General features: G+C 37.1%; 1 protein-coding gene across 2 annotated transcripts in view; it reads right to left on the reverse strand.

The window, feature by feature from the left end:
- The window catches only part of LOC124161184, a 344,620-nt gene that overhangs the window by 204,383 nt on the left and 117,171 nt on the right, over positions 1 to 23,066 (reverse strand). The window lies entirely within an intron of this gene.

Genomic DNA, 23,066 nt, shown 5'->3' on the forward strand with positions numbered 1-23,066 from the left:
TTATATCTGTATCACCTATAAATGTACTAATTTCAACAAATAAAGATTAACTTTAGCAAAAATCGTTTGTTATCATATACGCACATATCATGGGCAAAGTACGCATTTTGCCCGGTCGTGTAAAATAACAGTCGCGCCACAATTCTTTAACCAAACTACTTTCAATTTATAAATTACGTAAGTCTACGCGGAAGATGCTATATTTTGACTTAACACACTTTCTGATGTGACTGAGGTACCTACTAAGTAAATTATTATAATATAAATATCAATTTGATCTTACAATACCTTCAAACGAACTTCAAAACAGAATATCATCGATAGGTAAGAGTCAGGAGCAGTCTTGAACCATTTATTCCGTACAGATTGTGCTTAAGGCACGGGAATGAATATCTTCTCCAGGCTTTTGTTTCGACGTCGAGATGAAATTTGGAACAAAAAATCATTTATAATTCTATTTTGAATTCATGTTTTCGGTACTAGACGACATTTTTAGGAAGCAAACTCCACCGATTCCCGGAAACTCTCGCCGCGCTAAAGAAGGCGACGTAATACAGCGATACTCCACTGGTGACTACTGCCTTGTGACGACACATCTCAATCAAGATGGAGGCACTGTGTTTCAGCGCAACATGAAATTTTCCGACTTTCAAAACGTTTTAAAGTGCATACCCCAGATGCAGGAAATAAAAGTGACTATACTAATGTTTCTTTTTTAGGCTAAACTTTCAAATTCAGCAATTAAAAAAAATTAGTGCACTTCCCTATTCAGATACTTTTTTTTTCAAATTTTCCATATCAAAGCTACATCGTTCCTAAACTGCGTTGATCATGTGGTTAAAATCTTCTTCATGTTCTCTCGGTGGCTTTCAATGCACGCGATTTAAATGCCTCGGTAGTACTTTATCATTGTGTTCGATTGATTCGTGAACGTTTTGAATGATAATGGATTTCGTATTATCTTTAATGGTGTTATTAACCAAGCTAAAATAAGCGATTTTACCTCATGCTATCAATTTTCCCGGCTTAAATGATGAAGCGGTTTTGTTTCAAAGGAAAATATGTGATGCATATTGATAGAATCTTCGGAGGCTATCAGTATTGAATTGAATGGATACATTATTTAGCCTAATCTGGAGTGGTTCGAGGTCGTTTTTACTCATTGATGATATTCAAAATCGATTAACCTTCCTATTTACTGCTAATATCAGTCTTCTGAATTTATCTGTGGTATAACTTTGATTAATATTTACCCGGTAGGGAAACCTTTAATTACAGCTGCTTTGTTCATTTATGGATATATGCTCTGTAACCGATATCCCAATGGAGATATAGGGCTCGCATGAATTAATCGAGTGTTTCTTCTAAAGCTATGGCTTCCAAGAAAATGAACAGAGCGTGAAATGCCAACATCACCGTTGCATATTCGACATATTAATTTTCCGTGTCGTACAGTATTTTAGGCTTTTATTTCAAATATCTCTTTTATTTACGTAAGTGAGCAATAAGGTCTGAAATTGCGAATTCCAACAACTATTTATTTTCGTACCTAAACTCTACAATGCAAACAAAAAGCTCATTTTCCGTGCGTGACGAACCGATATTTTTAAATTTTGGCAAAGCATGCCGGAACTTATAAAAATATTTAGATGTGCATATTCCAGGAGAATACTGTTAAAAATTTAACCAAAGAAATCCTTTTAAGATATTCCGTTACTTGAATAATATATTTTTTTAATATTCCGAAAAACTTGCACCTTCCTGATTTCATAGATTATCTATATTCTAATTTAATTATACCCAACCTATCACCAACCTGTCTATCTGTCCGGCTGATGGATATCTTTGGATCCTCAAATTCAATATAAAGATCGTTTCCCTGAAAAGGTAGTAACTTACGGAGGATTTTATTTACGTATTTTTATCAAAATCCTGACACCATCATCTTTTTCGTATATAATGAAAATCGAATATAATGAAAACAAAGTTCGGAATAAAACTGATTTGTGTATTTTTATTCCCCCTGAAGACCAGTCGTGATCCACAAGTCTCTTATCACCCTCTTGCTTTCGACTCTTCGTTCTCTCGTGAACTATTACCTCGTGGATGTGGCTTCGTTTTATTTAATTTCTACCCACCTGTCCCGTGCGAGTTTTGCTGAAGTCACCCACTAACCTAACTACCCTCTGCTGTCACTCCTTTTACCGGAAAAAATTAATTCCTACTTCAATTCAAAGGAAGTTCTTCCTTTATACTGACTTATTTTTTGGTCGTCTCTGCCCACTGATTCTTTTTTTCTCCCAATTTACGCGCGACCGTACATTCCACTCCACTTACCTACATTTTGCTATTCAGTTAACTCCAATCCTTTCATTCATCGCACTCCATACACTTCCCGTCTTTGCAGATAATCTGGATTATTTATCTCTGCTCAGAGACTTTGTACTTCATGGAATCGCGTCAATAGTTCGGCTCCGCTCTTAATTTGTATGTGCACAGCATGGTCTCTAATTGGATCATGATTGGAGAATGAATCGCAATTGAAGGAATAAAAACTCATGATTTGTATCCTTCATTTCTAGGAAACATTGTAATGTGCTATTAAAGTTTCTTTTTTATAAAAATTTTAATGTTCACATTTCATTCAATACTTACTTCCAAACTGAGTGCTCCTGCCTCATAATTGAGAGTTTGCATCTGAAGCCGTAACATATTTCCCTAAACAAGTGCTTCATATATTTCTGCGAAATCGCGTTTCAATTTCCCCATGAGGTTTATTTATCCCCTCACGATATCTGATTTCCAATACCTGTTTGCTTGTATTTTCAAGATGAAGATTTTTTTGTTTCTTGTTTTGTATTCACCTATCCACTTACCTGTAATATCACTCACCGCACGAATCAGCCTCTCTGCCTCCCTATCCTGTTTCTGAATTCCCTGCTCGAATTCCATTTTCTCAGTCTTCTCTCCACTTCCAATCACTCTCCAGCGCAGAATCGATTATCCTTAACCCCTTGTCTATCGCTGCCATACTCAAAATAAAGGTTGAAGTGGATAGGTGGGGGTGGGAGGAAGATTATTATAACCTCTCCCTTTGCAGGAGATAAAAAGCGGTTTGGGGAATGGGAAAAGAAGAAATGGGAGAGGTTTATGCAGTAGAATATAATTTGCTTCACTAACTCCGCTGCGTCTACGTAAGTTGTCTGCTGTGGTTCGTAGGCCAACTGGTGTCGTTATCGCTGCTTCTAAGTGTTCGCACCTAATCCTTCTTTAAACAATATTCGCAAGATCCTTTTTACTTTTCCATCCTGATTTATGACATGTTCTGAGCATACTTAGAAGAACTGAATGGAAAGGAAACTTGAAGGGACTAGGGTTACTTTGTATTGATCTCTGTATACTAGTCTATAATGACTTACCTAGTGTATTTGAAATGTGTCTGCAACGGTTAATTAACTCCTGTACTAGATTTAAATTTGATTTACGTGGAGATGAACATTTCTCCAAATTGTACACTGATCTGAATTGGTTGCCTCTTTACAGCCGAAGGGATTATATCCTGGGATCTTTTCTGTTCTCCTTATTCCAAAAACAGACTCCTGCATACCTGTACGATTTATTCATCCCCCGCAAAAAAGTTACTGGAATTTCCACCCGCCGTGTTTCTGGCCATCAAATTCCTCAAGCCCGCACCAATATATATTTCAAATATTTTCATCCAACTGCGTCTAGATTCTGGAACTCTCTTTCGCCAAATATAAATACGTCACAATCACTTCAGTCGTTTAAAAGATGGCTGTACTCCTGTTTGAAGTCTGGGGCTTAATTCAGTTTCCTCAACTCATTAGAGTTATCATCTTAAAGATGTGATGTTATCAAAACTCTGTACATAAATGTGAATATGTATGCTTGTGTTCATTACTGTCTAAGTTAAAACTTATATTTTTGTGTTATTGGTATTGAATATTTTATATTTTTTGTATAAACATCTACTACTTGTTAGCTAAGCAATAATCTCCATAATGCCTTATTTTTGTCAAAATGCCTTTTATTAAGAGTAGAACATTTCCTGTATGTTCTATTTTTTGCTCTCATAGGTTTTATCTAGAGCATAATAAAAATATTCAGTATGTGATACCAAAAGAAAAGATTGGTTTAGTTTGATTGTTCCGTCACTTCCTAGTGACTGGAATGGAATGGAAAGGAAATTAAAGGTGTGGATGGTGACTTAAGTTAGCCCAGCGGAGGGATGGGAAATAATTTATCTGCTTGCTTGATCGCTCGGGAAGTGGGACATGAATTGCAAATGATTTCCAAAAGTGTCTTCACAAATTGAGGGGCGCCACTTTCACCACAGTGAGATTATTGAGTTTCGGTATTTTCTATAGTATAAGTAGGAGGGAAATTTGAACAACATTCCCATCTCCCGCAATATTGTTATGACTACATCATTAAAGGGCAATGTATCCGGGATATGTGCAATGTTAAATGCCACATGAATTGTCCAAATCATTCTAGAAAATAAATACATCTCCAGAACTTCAATTTATTTTCGCTATTAAATTTACCAATCCATCGAAGCATATTTTCATACAAATAATGCAGTAGCCTTTTGAAATGAACGTGAAATATATAACCGATCTGCCGCAATGCCACTGCAAATAATATCATAAAAATTTAGTCTCACCAAGTCGAAATTCAGTATGACTTGGTGACACGACAAGACTGGTTCGTTCCCATGCATGACTTTAGAAAGCACGTAACGAGACACATGTATAATCTGTGAGGGAGTTGGCATAGTGGTACAGCAGCGAATTTCCAATTGCAGTTATATGAATTTTGTGTTTCGAATGCATCCGAGGGAACATTTCTTTTGAGTGACACACAATGGCAGTAAGATATTTTTCTTATCAAATTAAATGCATAAACTCCATTGCTGCTGTTATAAAATTTGTATAGCAAAAATTCATTATGTATTCCGCGGAGATCGTTATTTATTTGTCTCGAAATTTCATTTCACGAAGAAAAGGGAAAAAAATTTCTGGGGAAAGGGGAAAAAAATAGTCATGCATATTACGGACAATACAGCTCCAGCCTACATTCAAATGGCTTTTTCTCAGAAACGGTAAATCTTAGAGAAAAAAGAGATATGACAATTTTATAGATAATTTTCTCATCTACAATTTTGATCCGAGCAATTTTTATCATAAAACTAACCATTCGGCCAAAAAATGCAAAACACTCATTTTTGTGGCCTCTGACCTTGAATAAAATTTTTTGCACACACGGGATCGATGGGGACTTTTCAGGATTTCATTAGAGTGGTATCCTTGAGGTTCATGCAAATTTTCAGCTTGTTGGCAATTTATGCAAGGGTCAATGCCTATTTTGACCGGGCTAGTAATGCAGAGTATTTTTTAACGGTTCGTATATTTCCTTAGCATGATAATTTGAATTTTTGAGCTAATCATATTATTAATAGACTTTGAGAAGCACAAAAACTTAACGTCGAATCTTCTTATTAATATTAAGCAGCATTGAGGGTGAATTATTTTGTAAATCGTAATTAAACTACCGCTTATGCCTCTTGTGCCTTCCCTTTGTATGGGTAAAACTCGTGGAGATCATTTTGTCATTGACGTGACGTCGTTACCAATTTTCAATTAAGTCCTTAGTTTTTATCAAGTCAAGTTCACGTGCAAGACTCCTCAACTGTAACTTCCATCTCCTTTGGTTATCGAATATATGCTTTCAAATCTGTGATGCTCAAGGGTGGTTATAGAGAAGGAAGACTTGCGTGATGTGCCTCGGGCGTATAATGTGGCTGAATTAGTGCCGCAACGAATTTACGCTCACCTGTTTGAGAGATGCAGCAGGTGTTTGATGAGCAGGAAAATGCTAGCTTGGGCTATATAGCTTCACCCTTTTAAACTTACATATCCTATTTTATGCTTAAAATATCTTTATGATCGTTATTTTTTCTCTTATTTTATTATACATATCGGTAGTATATCTCCTGTGATTCCGTCATAAATCGAGTAAAATAATCTATATACTATTGCCTCTGCCAAATACCTATATTACCTCTACTTAAAAATGTATCTTCTCTCACTTACAACGTCACTAAAATAGACAAACGTTAGTGCGCAAGAGTATTGTATATGATCCCCGAAGAATTAACATGCCCTTGCCCAGCGTGTAATTTAGGCGGTGCTGAAAAGCTCATTTTAAGTAAAAAAAAGTAGTTTTCATTAAAATTTCGGCTAACTTCAACTTTTTTTATTTTTACACTATGCAAGATATATAAAAGGTGTACGGGAAGAAGGGCAAAAGGGAAGGCTCCGAATGAGTTTCATTGAACAGGTAATTAAGAATATAAAAGAAAATATGTACGTAAAAATAATAAAAGTGGCATATAAGAGAGCGAAATTGGGAGCTGTGTCAAACCAATCTTAGGTTTATTGACTTATGATACCGATGAATCATTTCAATGGCATTTGATAACATTTCAGGAATTGTAAAGAAAAATATGCCATTAAATACTATGAAACAGTTTGAAATATTATGAAAATAGTTCGGAAAGTCTCAAAGGATTATGAAGTTTTAATTAGGTAAATTGGTGGCCACCCTAATGTGGTACGGAAATGTACGTATTATTTTTCAATGGGGGCAATAGAAACGGAAGCTGGGGAGAGAGCAACATGTAAAAATGTCGGATTGTTCTCTGGAATTTAATCCGAGGTCTCTCATTAAAGTTCTGAACGAGGGGAACTTTTCGAACTCGGAAGATTTTTGGGTCGTTAAAGCACATGCATGGGAACAAAGCTTTCCTCTGCATGTTCCCATGGGAACCAGCAGAGGAAAGATTTTGCGGTGGGGGTAGGATCTTGGCGGTCATTGTTCCAAATAGAAGCAAGGAGGAGCACAAATGGGATAGCTAGGGGTGAATGGATGTGAATAATTTTAAATCATGTCGGTTTTAGCGATTGAAGAGCCTGGAAAACGAATCGAGTGTACAAGATATTGGACACCTAACGGTGGAAGAGGCAAGGAAGTTTCAGAAGTTTAAAAAGGGAGGTCTCACAAAAATTATGTGTCCAGAAATAGAGAAGAAAGTTCGCGAATTAACCGTGGGGCGCATAACCATTCAGTGAAAATCAAAACATGTTCTATTTTGCTCGCATAATCCTGTGAATGATGGTATGATCATTCAGTATGGTCTTGGTTCGAAGATTTTCGCGGCGTTGATTAGATGATTTCTCCATTCTATTCGGGTTTTCACCGCGTCACTTGTGTTTTAGTGACAACAGTTTCGCTGAATGCAATGTCAGCAAAACTGTTGTCACTAAAACACAACGGACGCGGCGAAAACCCGAATAGAATACAGAGATAATTCAGTATGATTATTCACATGATCAATACCCGTGCATAGCGGCCTCTACACATTTCTACAAAAGGTCGTGCTTAGCCACTTGGCTAAGCGTAATTTTATTACACCTAAATTTCCTACAAACAGGCTATTTGCGAGACCAAAAATCAAGTTTTGCCTATAATTTAGCTTTATTAATCAGGTGGATTGATAAATATAAAGTATTAAGGAATTATTAATTGGTAGATCAAACGAATTACCAAAGAAAGTCGCAGTTGTACAGCCGTATAAAATCACTATACGATCTTAATATCTAAGGCGGAATAGGTAGTAGGTTAAGCCGAATCTTGAAATTGTGCCCTTATTTCAAGAATTGGCAATAGATAGTTGCAACTAATGAGTTGAGAAGTGGAGCATCTCAGCCCTTGGAAATTATCTTCATTAGTAAGAATGCTCTGGTGAATGCAACGCTCCATTATACACTCTTGGTAATCACTCGTCATCCTCCGTGTTATTCACTTGGAAATCTACTTTCAGCCCGGCACTGCACTGTGTTTTAAATGGATGTAAAATTTAACACCGTGCTCTTCGTGAAGTTGAAGCAGATGCTGCGTTATACGCGCAATTAATCCCAAAACTTGATAGCAGTGAGAAATTATTATCTGAGTAGTGGGAAAAGGAGGATGCATTGCTCTAAATACCCCTTACCTTAATCTTACCCCTGGGCGTATCTCCCTAAATACGCAAAATTAATTCTCGAAAAAGTTTAACTAAAAGAATCACTTCCACCCTTTTTTAAACATGCATTTTTCTCTTTCCTACTTGCTGGGTGATCCGTTGAGGTATAAGATGCAATCATAAGTTTTTATTTACTTGCGAATTTTTCGTTACCACACCAAAAAATGCTTTATGTTTCCATTTTTCTCTTCCAAATAACTCGAGGAAAATCTGCATAAATTATTTTAGAGATATTCTTTTAAAACGGCGGTGAATCGATTCGCCAATGCCACTGGAGAGGTCACGTGTTGAACTTTTGTCGTGTAGCAATTTTCGTTGTGGATTTACTAAATGTTTATGTAAATACTAATAAATGTTCTTAATATGATCCTCATAATATGTAGGTACCATTTGTTTCAGCGTTGATTGTCATAGTTTATAGGTAATGCACTTTCGGTTACTCATGCTTACTTAGAACTGCAAGACGAAAACTGTCTAACCTTTCGTTAGGAGAAGGAGAGAGAAGAACCGGAATGAGATTTCATAATCATCTCAAGGGTTTGTTGACAGAACATGTTTAGCATGAACCAGGAGTTTCTTATGTATCTTTGAGGTTAATTCTTCTAACAAGAATAATTATAAAGAGAAAGTAAAACATACAGACGCCTTGTGCAGTGGTACAAATTCACTTTCATCCCAGAAGACGAAATATAGTCTCAAAATATTTCGTAATAAATGTGGCATTTAAATTATTGAAGGTGGTTTTAATTCAGATTATCGATAGCAGCAATTAAATTATACCATATGATTATATTGTGCAGCAACGTTTCAAAAAGGTATGACATACGTAAAATTTTAGCCTAGAGAAAATAAAAATAAAATAAAATAGCACATACCTATTAATATTTGTACAATATATTTTTTGATGAATAATGGGAGGGAGAGTCCATGTCAGACGAAAAGTTAGTTCTCTTCCATCTACGTCAAATACCCTTTTGCCGCTTCTTGCGGGAAGATTCCCACGCCTTCCTCCCTCCGCCATTTCGAACTTCCCTAACGACGTGGGCTCTTAGCAAGGACGAGAGGGCGTACACAAAGAACACCCGCTGAGTCCTTGGGGTGTGGCTGGGGGGCTTGTGTTCGCTCGGGCGCTCTCAAGCAGCGGCGGCGGCGGAGGCAAACGCGGGGCGTGGCGGGTGTTTTCCACCGTCTCTCCGGCGATTCCCTCCGATCCTTAAGATGGTCTATTCGCCAAGTACCTCTCACATCATGTAATTTCTCCTGAGCGTAGAAGAAAATCAAAACTTTGTTTCGACAACTTCATCAATTTATTTTGCCAAGTTCAGCTTTAAGTTGCTTGAAGTTAACTACTACATTCGGTGATAAATGGTGAGATTTTCTTTTCCAGCATTTAACACCGAGTAAATGTCGAAGACTGTTTTGTGCCCCAGAAAAATTGCTCTTAAATATCACTCACTTATTTTCCTTTCATTATCTGAGCCACTGCTGATGCTCTTTATGTGTTATCGGAATAATAAGCATGAAAAATTAGCACGTAGTAAATGTGATATTTTGTGCCTCAGTGAAATTGCTGTGATATGACAATCTATAATTAACCTATCATTTATCTAAGTTCCTACTGACGTTTTTCGGGTGTGTTTGGATTACCAACTATATACAATTTGCCAAGGGAATTCTTGACGCTATGAACGAAAATATAGTCTTCCTGTGTGTAGTCCGTTCTTCTGGCCTGAAAAAGTCGTCATTAATATGTAAGAAAGATAGGACACCGTCATTTTAAGGATTTAACCGTACAAAAGTTCTGATAAATCAAGAATGAGGTGTATTTTGATGCTTTAGACTAAATGGATAATTTTATCGCATTGAATAAATCACATTTTCGTACGTAGTAGAACCTTGATATCTCAGCAGCAGGCGGTGGAGCTGACGCTTGATCTTTCTAAGCATCAGGTGGGATGATAGAAGGTGGGGGAATGACGTCATAATAGGAGAATAAACTTGTTAGTAGATAGCGACGAGAGATATTGGCTGGTACATGCCAGCAGATGAAAAATATGATATTCATTTACAATGTGAACTGACGAAGATTTTGAATGCAAATCTCTACGAAATAAAGAAAATCCATCGCCAGAAAAGTAAGTGGCTCAATATACATCCTCTCGAACAGCCTAATGAAAAAATAGCAGTGATTAATTTGTTTTGTCTTTTATGACGATTTTGTAGAAAAATTTTCGTTTGTGGTAAAAAAACAGTTTTATTTTTTCACTGAACGACTAAGTACAATTTTTTATACGTGGGTATGGATTTACAATATGAACTGTATTGATATACATTGTGTATGGAAAGACATCTGATGAATATCGTGTATGTATATCGTATATGCATATTTATGCTTGAATATTTAGGAAGTGATGTAGAGACGAGAGATTATGTCTTATCCTTGGGACTTAGGGACTTGGGACTCCTTGTAGTATCATTGATGTGATGCAGCAGTGTATCAGTTTGGTTCAATGTCCCCGTGGAAGGTTAAAAAACAATTTTATATTAAATTTAGTATTTTTTCACTCATGATATTTCAAAAGAGACTCCAAATGTCATTCATCCATTGTCCTAAATTTTGTTGGTATTAATCTTCTGCCTCCGTATTTCATCCGTCTATTCTATCATAGTATTCTTGAAAATAGTATCCTCGTGAACGGACCTATTGCTTTGAAATGAGTGGTATTTTTTATCCGATACCAGCGGCTTATTTGCCCTCTGCCACCTGTCACTAGTAACGTCTCGTTTCGTAAGAAGAGTGACGGCTAAGCATTGAGAAATTAGGGGGTGCATATTAAAGAGGGAACTCTGTAACCTCATAATTGGAAGGAAGTAGCATACACTAATTAAATGCAGTATTCCAAACTTCCGTATGGATGTAAAAATAGAGCTCCAATGCATAACGCTAGTTCGGGGACACCGTGCTGGTGAATGTAATTAATCACGTTGACTTCTAATGAGCTTGACATTTGATTTGACTTTCTAGGAAAGACCTTTGCTATTTTTTTAAACAATTGTAATTAAATTAAAGCCAAAAAAATTAATTTTTTTAGCGCGTACCGAGTCTCAGCATTTTATAATTCTCAAAAATTATAATTTTCTCTGCTAGTGTCGATATTAAGCCAAGTAATTTGAAACAGATATGCTTTATAATCTGCTCGTATAATGAAAAAGCATTATATGAATTATATACAACGCTCCAAAAGCAATATTAGGAGATTATCATCGTTATTATGCCACGATTTGGATTCCGTTTCTTTTTTCACATAGATTAGGCTCGACGGCTTGACAAGGAGTGCAGGGGTCACATCTAAAAAAAACTTACGTCGCTGTTGCTTTTATAATTTGGTATCTCATCTTCCTGGTCTAACGTTACCTCCGGAGTGCCTCAAGGTAGCGTTCTCGGACCTTACCTCTTGAACCTATTTATTGATGACCTTGCCCCCATTGTCCGTTCTTCCCAAGTCAATACATTACTCCATGCTGATGACTGCAAACTATTTAAAAAGATAAATAATATCGCAGACTGTAATATGCTACAGGATGCCGTAAAAAAGACCACAGAGTGGTGCACTCTCTGGAGACTGAAATTGAACTTTAAAAAGTGCACCACAATGACAATATCTGCGAAGAAAACTCCTATCATTTTTGATTATGCTATTAACTCCTTGCCTCTTAATCGTGTGTCATCCATGAAAGATCTTAGAATTATTATGGACCAAAAACTTCTGTTCTCTGAACACATTCATGCGATCAAATCTAAAGCCATGTCTCTCTTAGGACTACTCTACCGGTTCACGGATATCTCCAGTACTAAGGCACTCCAATCCTACTTCTCAACCATAGTTCTTCCGGTGATCAACTATTGCTCCCCAATTTGGTCAATGTCTGCTCCCACTAATCTTGCCACCCTTAACAGTGTTACAACTTTTTTTGCAAAAATTGAAAAATTTAGAAACCCAAATCTCCGCGAATCACCTACTAGTGCAGTTTTATCCTCTTTATCCGTCCCTAGTCTATCCCTTCTCCGACTTCAATCAGACATCAAATTCATTTATAATACCCTTAACTCCCACTTCGACAGTTCTGACATTGTTTCCTTCCTCAACTTAGAGTACCTTCCCGCCAAACCCGATCTAATTCTTTACTCCACATTCCTACACCCAGGCTATCTGTAATTAAGCGCTCACTTTTCCATAGGCTTTCCCTTTTAATAAATACTCTACCCGGTGATATTGATCCGTTTGGTCTGGCACTTAAAAATTTCACTCATCGGGCATTCAAATATTTATCGCATAAATGACTAGATAGCCGGATAAATGTTTGTTTTTCTTTTTTATTCTATTTAAGTTTGGAACAAATAATTATTCTTTAATTATTTAATATTTGTTGTTATAAGTGCACTTTAAATTGGCAGTATTGCTGTATGTGTATCTCTTTATTAAAATTAAAAAAAAAAATAAAATAATGAAAGTACTGGTATGAGTCCAAAGATTGTTATATATTTATTTGAAATTCTGGACCTAATTTGAGCTTGAAATACTTTCATGATATGACTTTCAGACCAATTTATAGCTTAACCTTATTGAAAACTTAACTTCTTATTGAAAACCTCAAGCGGGTTTATCCATCAACGTGGTATTCATTATGCCTCTTATGTGGCAACAGCAACGTGGTATTTATTATGCCTCTTATGTACGAATTGTCGTACTACCTTCCTGGAATATTGCATATAATGTTTCGTATAGTATATATTTTTACTTAATTCTTCGTAAACGGTTAGATTTTTACAGCCGTTGTAATTATTCCATTCGTTTATCGTTGCCTCAGTTTAAATTCACCATTAACACTGCCTTGTAATTTTTGGCCTTACCCTCTCTGTGTACTTGATTGAACGAGAACCGGTGAATTGTACGTGGTGTGGCCGTTATCTACCGATTCGATCGATAGATTTTTCTTCCTCATAGCAAAATCTACTAGAATTGGTAGAATATTAATTGCGTATGCTTGGTTTCGCTAATAGTAGGGCCCGCCCGCCTTGTGACAGTACGGGATTCCTTGTCCCTTCCCTTCCTTCCTCGTCCTTTCCCTGGAGGTATCGTCGGGCTCTCATCGCGGCGATGCCTCCAATCCCTTTCCCTTTCAGTCCACCCCCTTCTGGGTGCAGAGGTAAAAAGCTCGCCCTTATAGACCCTGCCCCAGGAGTGTAACCCGCGAGCCCGCCCCAAGGGTTTCGTTCACACTGTGTACTTGATTCCATAGATTTTATTTCAATGCCTCACGCTTAGTAGTCTACGCATATTGATTTAATAATCTCCAATACCATTAAAGAAATGAAAAAAAGTTTAGAAAAGGCGTATGTTTTTTACATTTCATTATAATATTTTAAGAAAACTATGAGGGCTTCAAGATGGATATAATGACAAAAGACAGGTACGAAGACGTATAATAGCAAAAGTGTTGGTTGAAACAGTAATAAGTTTTATTTTTACATTATATTTGCCGTGAAAATTGGAGAAACTCTGTTAACTTTTTCTTACATATGAATTTTGTTATTTTTGTAATTTTTTCTAATATTTAAAAAGCGTTTTACATGAAATGGATATGCATTATCATATATATTTATTATTCTTAGGAAATTTAGAATTCCTTATTTTTTGAGGGTATTAATTTCTTTGATAGGAAGAGTAGAGAATATGCACTACAGAATCCCCAAAAAACAGTTGAGCACGAGTTCTTGGAGTTCTGCCGCAGATTGACAGAATAACAGCACGCATTCGACAGCTTTCTCATATATATTCAGTATCATCGCTGGTTTCCGCTCAATAAACCTCGGAGGATGATGGACGGGATGTGACGTTTGATTTCCGAGCGAGAAGAGAGGAATTGATGGGCATTGGTGAGGGTGATGGAAAAAGAATGTTCGCTCTGCAGCCTCCAGTCTTTGCAAAAGAAAACGATATTTCGTAGAAATAAAAGGAGGAACCACACATTAAGCATAACCCTGATTTTGAGTCTTTCCCTGTGATGTCGCCGTGTATGATGGCAATAATAAATTTTCTCCCTTTACCTTCATGAACCTTAATTTGATTTAATCATTTTTGTCGGTAGTTGCGCAAAAATAGTAAATTATCTCGTGAAAAAGCTCGGATACCTTGAATAGGAGCCATAAAAATAGCTCTAAAAAATCAGGTAAATGATTTGATAAATATAGAAATGGCTGCGACGATAATCACGGTATTTAAAAGTATTATATAATCAGTGATTTTTTGAGCAATTCGGGTGGTAAATGTGGCCTATACATGAGAAAGGTTGCTAACAGACTGCCGAACACTAAAAAAAATATTTAACCTTATTTTAGAAATTTCATCCATATCTTATTAAAACATCACAAGTAACCTCAAGATACATTGAAAAGTCCGGGTGGCCCAAAACTTATCGTTTTCCATCCAAAATTAGTTAAAAATTAGAAAAATTATCTTGATCACCCTATATGACCCTGTTGTATCGCATTAGGATATTCCAGCGTTATTTATTTGAGTTTCTTATAGCATAAAAATTGGGGGCACGAGTGTATTCCCTAGATAACTCTAAGTTCTGTGATCATTTCTTGCTACCAATGCCAGCCATAAATTTCGGGTTTTCCAGTAAATATTGGATTCTGTGAATGAATGCAATGTGGACTTTGTATAAAACTCTTTATTTCTGCTTTAAACTTTTTCATGCACTAATTTATCTATGACTTTATAGTACCCCCCTCTCCTCATGGTGGCAAAAACACAAAAAAAACATTTTAGGTTATTTGTATTGATTTTCTTATCAGCCATAAAGTCAAAGGTATCATCACTATACCAAGTTTGGAATCTAAATAATCTGATTGTTCATTGCGCTAAATTGTATGAATTCCGTGCATTTAGTTTTTAAATATTATTGTTTTATATCGTTAATATTTTCAACCAATTATCTGAAGTCATTTGTTCTCAATTAATTTTATATGTTATGTAAGTTAATAAGAGTTTACTTGAAAAAAAATAGATTCAGATTAAAGACAAGTATTTTATTTCCGTTTCCACATAATTGGGTGTGACCGAGGTTAGCGGAATAGAGGAATGCGTATGTAAAAATTAAAATCAGTCTCTCTCAGAATGTAACGCGAAAGGTGTTGAGGCAGGATTCTAGCGAGTGATAACGGATGCATTTAGGTCAACTGAATCTGGAGAACGTCAGCGGTGAGTTTGGTTTAGAAAGGCGAGAGAGAGAGAGTCGCTGAGGCAAGAAGTTGGATGAGTTGAAGGCGAGGACGGTAGTGCGCTCTTATTCTGAGACGTTGAAGTAAGGATGTAGAGATGGGAGCGGTAAGGTGGGTACTGGGACCCTCGGAAGAAGCGTAGAATCGGAGGCACGGAAGAGAATATGAGATATTTGTTTGCTCTTTTGGCCTACATTAGCATTTCGATATCTTTTCTCCATTCTTTTATATTTTCTCGATTCCTGAGATAGATGTTGACATCTATTCTATATTCCTGAGATCTTACCTCTTCATAAATCGATGGGGCTTAAAATTTCCATTATTATCGGAACAATTCTCTCATTAAAACAACTACCATGTCGTGCGTTCTGTGTGAATTGTACTAGGTTCTCTTGAAATTGTATGGGGCAGTACTAATTCTCGTGAATTTGAAAAAAAATAACCTGAATCTTGGTTCTGATTTTGATGCGGTAGGATAGTCAGTGGTATCATATTGGAGCGTGAAGGGAAAAATGATTTGAAAGTGAAGAAAAATCTGAAGTTTTCACGGCGTATGGTGTTGAAACATTTTTGTCGGGTTTGAATTCGTCTGGCTTTTCATCATTGCGTACATTTCGACGGGCAAGTCGCCCATTGTCCATCCAGCCCTGAGGATGATAGACGACTCGGCCATCGATACGTCGGCAAAAAGCAGAGCCTGACTCGGCAACAAACCCCGACAGCAATTTCTGAGTGTTTGAACTTATTTATGGCATTTGTCGGAACAGACTCGTGATTTGGAAATATCTATTATCTACATTCGATTTTTACTTACCATAGCGGTCGATGACTTGCGGAAGTATTGACCTTCAGGAGTTGCTTCCCAGGTTACCACTCGTATGAATTTTTAAAATTATAAATTAAAAATAGAGGTACTGACCGGTCATTAAACTGCACTTTCAAGTAAATTATGCAAAGAACCACAGTCGTAGGTTCAGTGTGATTCAAGAAGCACTGATTGTCATCAGTTCCATTAGTCATAATCAAAGGGATGAATGTCCTTTATCAGGGGTACTAAATCTTAGAAAATCCGTAATTGTAGTATTGTCATGTACGTTCTTTGAGATTTCATTGATTTATAGTTATGTACTCATTTTTACTTTTGAAATTAAGAAACTGATTCGATTTAAGATACCTATAAATAATGCGATTATACGCGGCTTCGAGGTATGAGAAGTCTCGAGAACAGTCAAGTTATAATTGTAAACAATATTTATCCCCTGGCTATTACTTTTCAGGGTATCTCAAAAAGGAACATGTTGTTTTTCGTGAAGTTTGCGTCACAATGAATTTAATCATTATGGCTCTCGGTGTTCCGGTGCCACTTGGTGACGGAGGTTTCCAATTACATTTTTGGAGAACACTTTCACAGTGACATACAACGCTATGGGGTTCCGGAATCCACGCAGCTTCTTCTGCTAAAATGTCTCGGAACAATAAGACAATATATTCTTTAGTATTTTTTTTGCTCCAACAAGGTAATTATATTTTTATATAAGGCCGTATAATCTTTCCCGTGTTGAGAAAAGCTACTATAAATTCATTTTTTGCTAAACCCTGAGAAAAATTAATTATGTATTTGATGATCCTTAGCTTCCCTTTCAGTGTTTTTACGTTCAATTACGATGATTTAAATGGGTTAACTGGGCGTTTAATATTTGCGGCGAATTCTTTAAAGAAGGCATCACTCATCTTGATTAATAATTACTCCGCAAGGGAGTAAGCCCTGGAGAAACCACCCTTTGGCCTCTTTTTTCCAGAATTGTCGATGAATTCCGAACCTGGTTCCATGATAATCGTGACCCGTGTTTAAAGAGATGCCATTTATGCTGAAAAAAAAGCGTTTCAGTTAAGTAGGAGATAATATGACTCGGAATGAAATGATCTGAGGAATAATGTATTGGGTAATTATAGTGGTAGCTTAGGTTGAGAGGCTTGCTTATTCTTGTGTTAATAAAGGGAAGAGAATATCTGCTGGGAAACGGAGAGGCTGAGGTAGGTGGTGAGGAAACTTTAAGCATTTAAGTGCGGCCCCAGAGCAGAACAACGGAGGCTCCTCGCCCACAAGCAGCACAGAATTCAATTACTGGCAGCCTCCTACTCTTTTCTGCAGACATCACATTAACTCACCCGCCATCCGCTATCAAAAGGGAGGGCTCGGTTGACAATATTACAAAGTTTTTATGAAGTCAACTAGTTGTTTGTCATCTTGTCGGGGTCAAATCTTGCAACATAATTGTAATCCACTTTATGATTAGCTATAAAGCTGAAAATTTTAGGATAAATCAGAACCAGACGACAATGCATTATATAGCACTTGTATTATGATTGGAACTGCATCTCAATTATTATTAAGAATTCAAATTTGAACGTGGAGACTGGTTTAAAAGAATGACCACCAAAATCCGATGGTGGGTGTTACGAGAATGATGCGAGAAAGATAACAATTTTTTTTACATCAAAGTTAGTTGAAAATTTGTCGCGAGAAAAGCGTTGGTTTTTATGAAAATTATTTTCTGACATTGTAATATTATTTTCGCCAAATTTAGAAATAAAAGGTTTATCAATAGATTTCGACAATAATGGAAATCGAGAAAGTGGAATGCTTAATTTTTATCCTTGACTTCTGATAGACTATCTTTCCGAAGAAGCGCATGGATATACAGTCGAATTTTTTTATTTCAGTGATATATTTTGTTTTTTAAAAATGAATTATTAGACTTCAGTTTTGACGAAGGACGTCGTATTAAAAAATAAATCCGATGCCCGTCGATTGTCGATAATCGTTGACACCCTAGTGAGCAATTTTTATGTACTGTGGACAAATTTAAGCAGGAATTTATACACAGGCTTTATGAATGCCTCGCAAAGTTAGGTTTTTAGAGAGTAGTACTGCAAAAACTGTTAACAAGTAAGAACTCAACGTGTGAGACGAGCAATCGCTATATGCATGCATTGTTTGCTCTACGCAGCTAAATGAGTTAATGAAACTTGACTCGAATAAATATACTCTACCGTAGAAACATCTTAATAATAACAAATGATAGAATATATTTTCAAGTTGTTTCCAGGGAGAATTTTTTAATTTAATACATTAAATTTTAGGACGTTACTTATTTTTACGCTTTTTTTACCGCATCATAGCGATTTATCCAAAATTAACACATTGGGCGTACCCTGATGTAACAAATAAGTAAGCATTAGATCAAAAGGTTTATGATGAATAAGTACATACGTTTCTTACATTTACAAGTAATCGTTGGTGAGCGCCAGCAATGGCTCAGGGCTGTTAGAATTATAACAATTCCCATTAACGCGAAGTGAAGATACAATGAGAGCAACGTGATAATGTACAGCAAGTCCTGCTGATGACGTGGAAAAAACAAAAAGAGAGAATTAAAACAAAAATGGGGGCATTCGGTTGTACGTGTCGCCAAGTCTGGACGAGTGTGTTTGCAAAAATATGCTCATTTGATATGTTGAATGAAAAGTGAACGTTTCAGAAAAAAAAAGATTTACCGTCACGTCTAATGTTAGTCACTTAGAATTATAGCAAAAATGAATCAATACAGTAAGAAATGAAATCCATTTTACTCGAGACCTTGATAAACACTTTTTTTAAATTTACATAGAAAATTTCCCAGAATTACTAATCCCTTGCAGATATTTATCGTTTCTCCCCAGGAGTTCAGTGCAATTTTTATAAATTGTTTCAAAAAAGGATTCTATACTATGAAAAATTACATCTTCTTTTCTGATTCTTGGCCAACGTCTGAATTTGATAGGCACGGATAAAAAACAACCACTTGAATAGACTAGAAATAATAACTAAGTATCTCCTTCTGACACCCTTTCTCCACTCTGGGTAGATATCTCCTCGTACAGGATTTACGGAAAATGATGATGCTGTTGAAAAATATTTCCTTGTTGGTACCTTTTTAAACGTTCTCACGTTGTAGCACTTTGATATGAGTTACCATATGAGTGACTCACACGCCTTTTTCTTCTTGATTCCTTACACTATTCAGTTCGTTGGCTGCACAGGCACCGCTCTCTAGCCCGTTGAGATAGGTTCCCAGTATCTCTAATCGCTGTCCAGTCTTTGATGCCTTGTGCCCATTAACATTTTCTTCTTACTCTTGGGTGCTTTCCTTCAACCCTCCCTCCCAATATCAGACTGAGGATTTCGTACTTTTTCCTTCTCAGAATCCAGCCAAGATAAGAGATTTTCCTCTTCTCAATTAACTTCCTTAGAGAGCGATTAAGGCCTGCTTTCGCAGAACCTCAGTCTTTGCAACTCTCTTGATCCATTGGAAGTTTAAGAAGCCGTCTTAAAAACAACAGTTTAGTTACTTCCAGTCTTTTCATTGATGTTTTTTTTTATCGTCCCAAGTTTTTGCACGTCTTACCACTTTGAATTTCAGGCTGAGTCCCCTTCTTCCTAGTGTTAAACATTTCACACCATCCTCCGACTCCTTCTCACATGCCACGTCCCTTTCCTATAAGATGGTTTTGTAATGGCAACCGTGGTTTTTACCCAGCTAACAGATTTTTAAAATTTATTTTAACTACAACCCTTGAATTGTATTTGCGATGAAAATGGAGTGGCAAATACGGCGGAACAGAATTGACTTTATACCCTCATGTAGCAAGATTAAAATAACAACATGGCTATGTTACAACATGTAACAACATGCATTCGTTGTGTTGGACTGTGTAGTAATTCATATAGTTGTTTCTTTGAAACTTTGCTAACTGCAAGTAATATTTATCGGTAGACCGCGGGAAAACTCGATTCCTTCAAAATTGCAATGGCGTCGTTGCGTCTTCAGAAGCCAAAGCATTGATATTTATGTATATTAATAGCCCTAAATGCGGTTTTGTAAAGCATCGTGAGCGAGGAATGTGAGACTCAAGATATAAGTAGGCGGGGAAAAACTTGAGCAGGTAGAGCAATTCAACTATTTGGGCAGCACATTAGAGGAAAACGGACACAGTAGCAAGGACATCAGGAAGCAAATTGCACTAGCAAAGGAGGCGTTCATGAACTGGAAGGAGCTTCTGAGAGGATCGTTATGTAATAGTTTAAAGAAAAGGTTAGTGAAAAGTTTGATCGGGAGTGTAGCTCTCTACGGGTCAGAAACGTGGATACTGAGGAAAGAAGACGAGAGGATATGGGAGACATTTGAGATGTGGGTATGGAGAAGAATGGAGATGGTGAAATGGACGGAGAGGAAAAGGAACGACGAAGTGCTGGATATTGTAAGCGGAGGAGAGGCAGCTTTTAGATGAGATACGGAGGAGACAGAAGGTATGGATGGGAGGAGTACTTAGTGAGGAGGGAATGTTGAAAATGGTGTTAGAAGGTAGAATGTTAGAGAAACGAGGGAGGGGAAGAAAAAGCAGAGGATTTTTAGATAGATTGAAAGGGATTAGACCTTACAGTAAATTGAAGAAGGCAGTGCTGGAAGGAAAGGGAGGCTCCCAGATCACTTCTTTAGTACTCCATGTAAACCTGCCTTAATCGGTAGAACACTATAATAATAATAACCCTAATAACCGAAATAACGGCTAACTCACTTGCTTTCGTGACACATGTCTTCCTCGAATGTTCTCCCTTTGCCACTGGTCGCCCACGAACTCTCGCTCTCTTCTGTTCCCAATTGCAAGTATCCGTTTTTGCCATTTCCACCCTCCCGGTCCTCCAAAGATAGAAACCGCTTTCGCACCTGTTTCCCAACATTCTCTCCATCAACCTCGTCCTACTCAATTCCATCTTCACTCTTTCTTTCTCTTGCATTTTATTTTCTTTCCGAATTCGGGCCTTTTATTCCAGGGCGCTCCAAATGAGTCACACATGGCGATGGTTGAGTCTCGCACATTTTTTGTCATATATTCTCATGAATCGCGTGAGGAGCGTATTCTCATGAACAAATGAATATGTTGCGTTAGATATGTTCTGATTTGACATATTGCGTCACCCACCCTATTTTCATATCGAGTACCACACCGCATTAATTCTGTATTCCAACGTAATCCTTATATTCCTCACGGATACTTGAAGCTGCATCTTTTTCCGTTTTCTTCTTTTACCACTAAAATTTCGCATGGGGAAATAGATTTTTGAATAGAAATGAATTATTTCAGTGTCTTCTATTAACCATTTAATGACATAGAATGTTGGAGACTATCAGTTGTATTGATAACTCCTAATGTATGCATTTAAAAATTGGTTGTGAAACTTCCTAAAAGCTTTTAAATCCCAGATTTTTATTGGAGCGTTTTGGAGTCTGCTGAGTTAGTCTTAAATTGAATGCCTTACTTCGTAGCTTCATTTGCTGCCTTCCGTAATTCTCGGGCATGTGCGCCCTAGAGTTTAATGTGACAATATCAGCCCTAAGTTTCTACTTAAATTCGGCGTAGAGAAAAGCGAACATGGGTGACTTGAGCATTTAGCTAACTCAAAACTTTGAGGATCTCGTAGAGCACTTCGATAATTCATATAATCGATGAGATATGAACTAAAAAATTCCCATTCGAGTTTTACTATCAATTTTTATAATGGTTGATTTCTTGTTTGAAAAATTTGTTCACTCCTAGAAAATTAAATAAAAAATTTGTTTTATCCCCCAATTTTTGAAACTATTATAATTCTTAAACAATAATAATAGTGGCAATACTACTGATGGAAGAATTTAATCGATTTGGAGAACTATCATATGTTCCTATCCCTTTCTTTCCTTACCTCTATATATACAGTGGAACTTGGTTATAACGTCATCAAAGGGACCAGAAGATTTTTAACGTTATATCCGAGTGACGTTATAAAAAAAGCAGCCTTAAATCTGACTGAATACAATTCAGTGTCCCTGTGTCAGTGACCTTGTAGAATGTAGGGGTGGGAAGGGATAAGACCTAGGTATGTGGGACAGCCCCCGCTCCCTCCAGACACCAATTAAACAAAAGAGTTGCATCCCGTCACCAGCTCAATGTCCAGCTTATGACCTGTTTTTGCTTTTGATGTTTCTACACATGGTTTCTATAAACTTTTGGACATAATATAATCACACTACCACTTTTGCAACCTAAGAATCGCAAAGTTTTGACGCTATACCCGAGCATCGCAATATTTGTTGACGATATAAACGGGTTTTCGTACAACAAAAAATGTTCAATTTTGGCTGGTCTGTATAAATTGTGACGTTAAACCCGAGTTGACGTTACAGCCGATGCCGTTATAACCAAGTTCCACTGTATATACATACCAGTTTACAACTTTAGCCGGTTATTACGAATCGATCAGAGGAAAAATAAACAGCAAAATAGTGTCGATTCCCAACGGATGAATTGCTTCCTTTGAATTGCTCACGAGCCACTGTCTTCCACCACCGCTATCGCTTTCTCAACTTCACACTCCTTCGGCCGACCCCTGGCGACGCCCGGAATCTTCTCTCTTAATTTTCTCTTCATCTCTTTTCCTCCCTGCCCTCTCCTCTCGCCCGCTATCTTGCTTTATCCCGAGCAATTCCCCTCGCACCCCTCCTCACAATTCCATTCATCGGCCGCTTGGGCCCTTCCACGTGCTCGGAATTCCCTCGGAATTTCTCCTTTTTTTCTTTCTTCCCCCTCTTT

This window comes from Ischnura elegans, chromosome 1 (genome assembly GCF_921293095.1).
Source record: "Ischnura elegans chromosome 1, ioIscEleg1.1, whole genome shotgun sequence".
NCBI classification, from domain to species: Eukaryota; Metazoa; Arthropoda; class Insecta; order Odonata; family Coenagrionidae; genus Ischnura; species Ischnura elegans.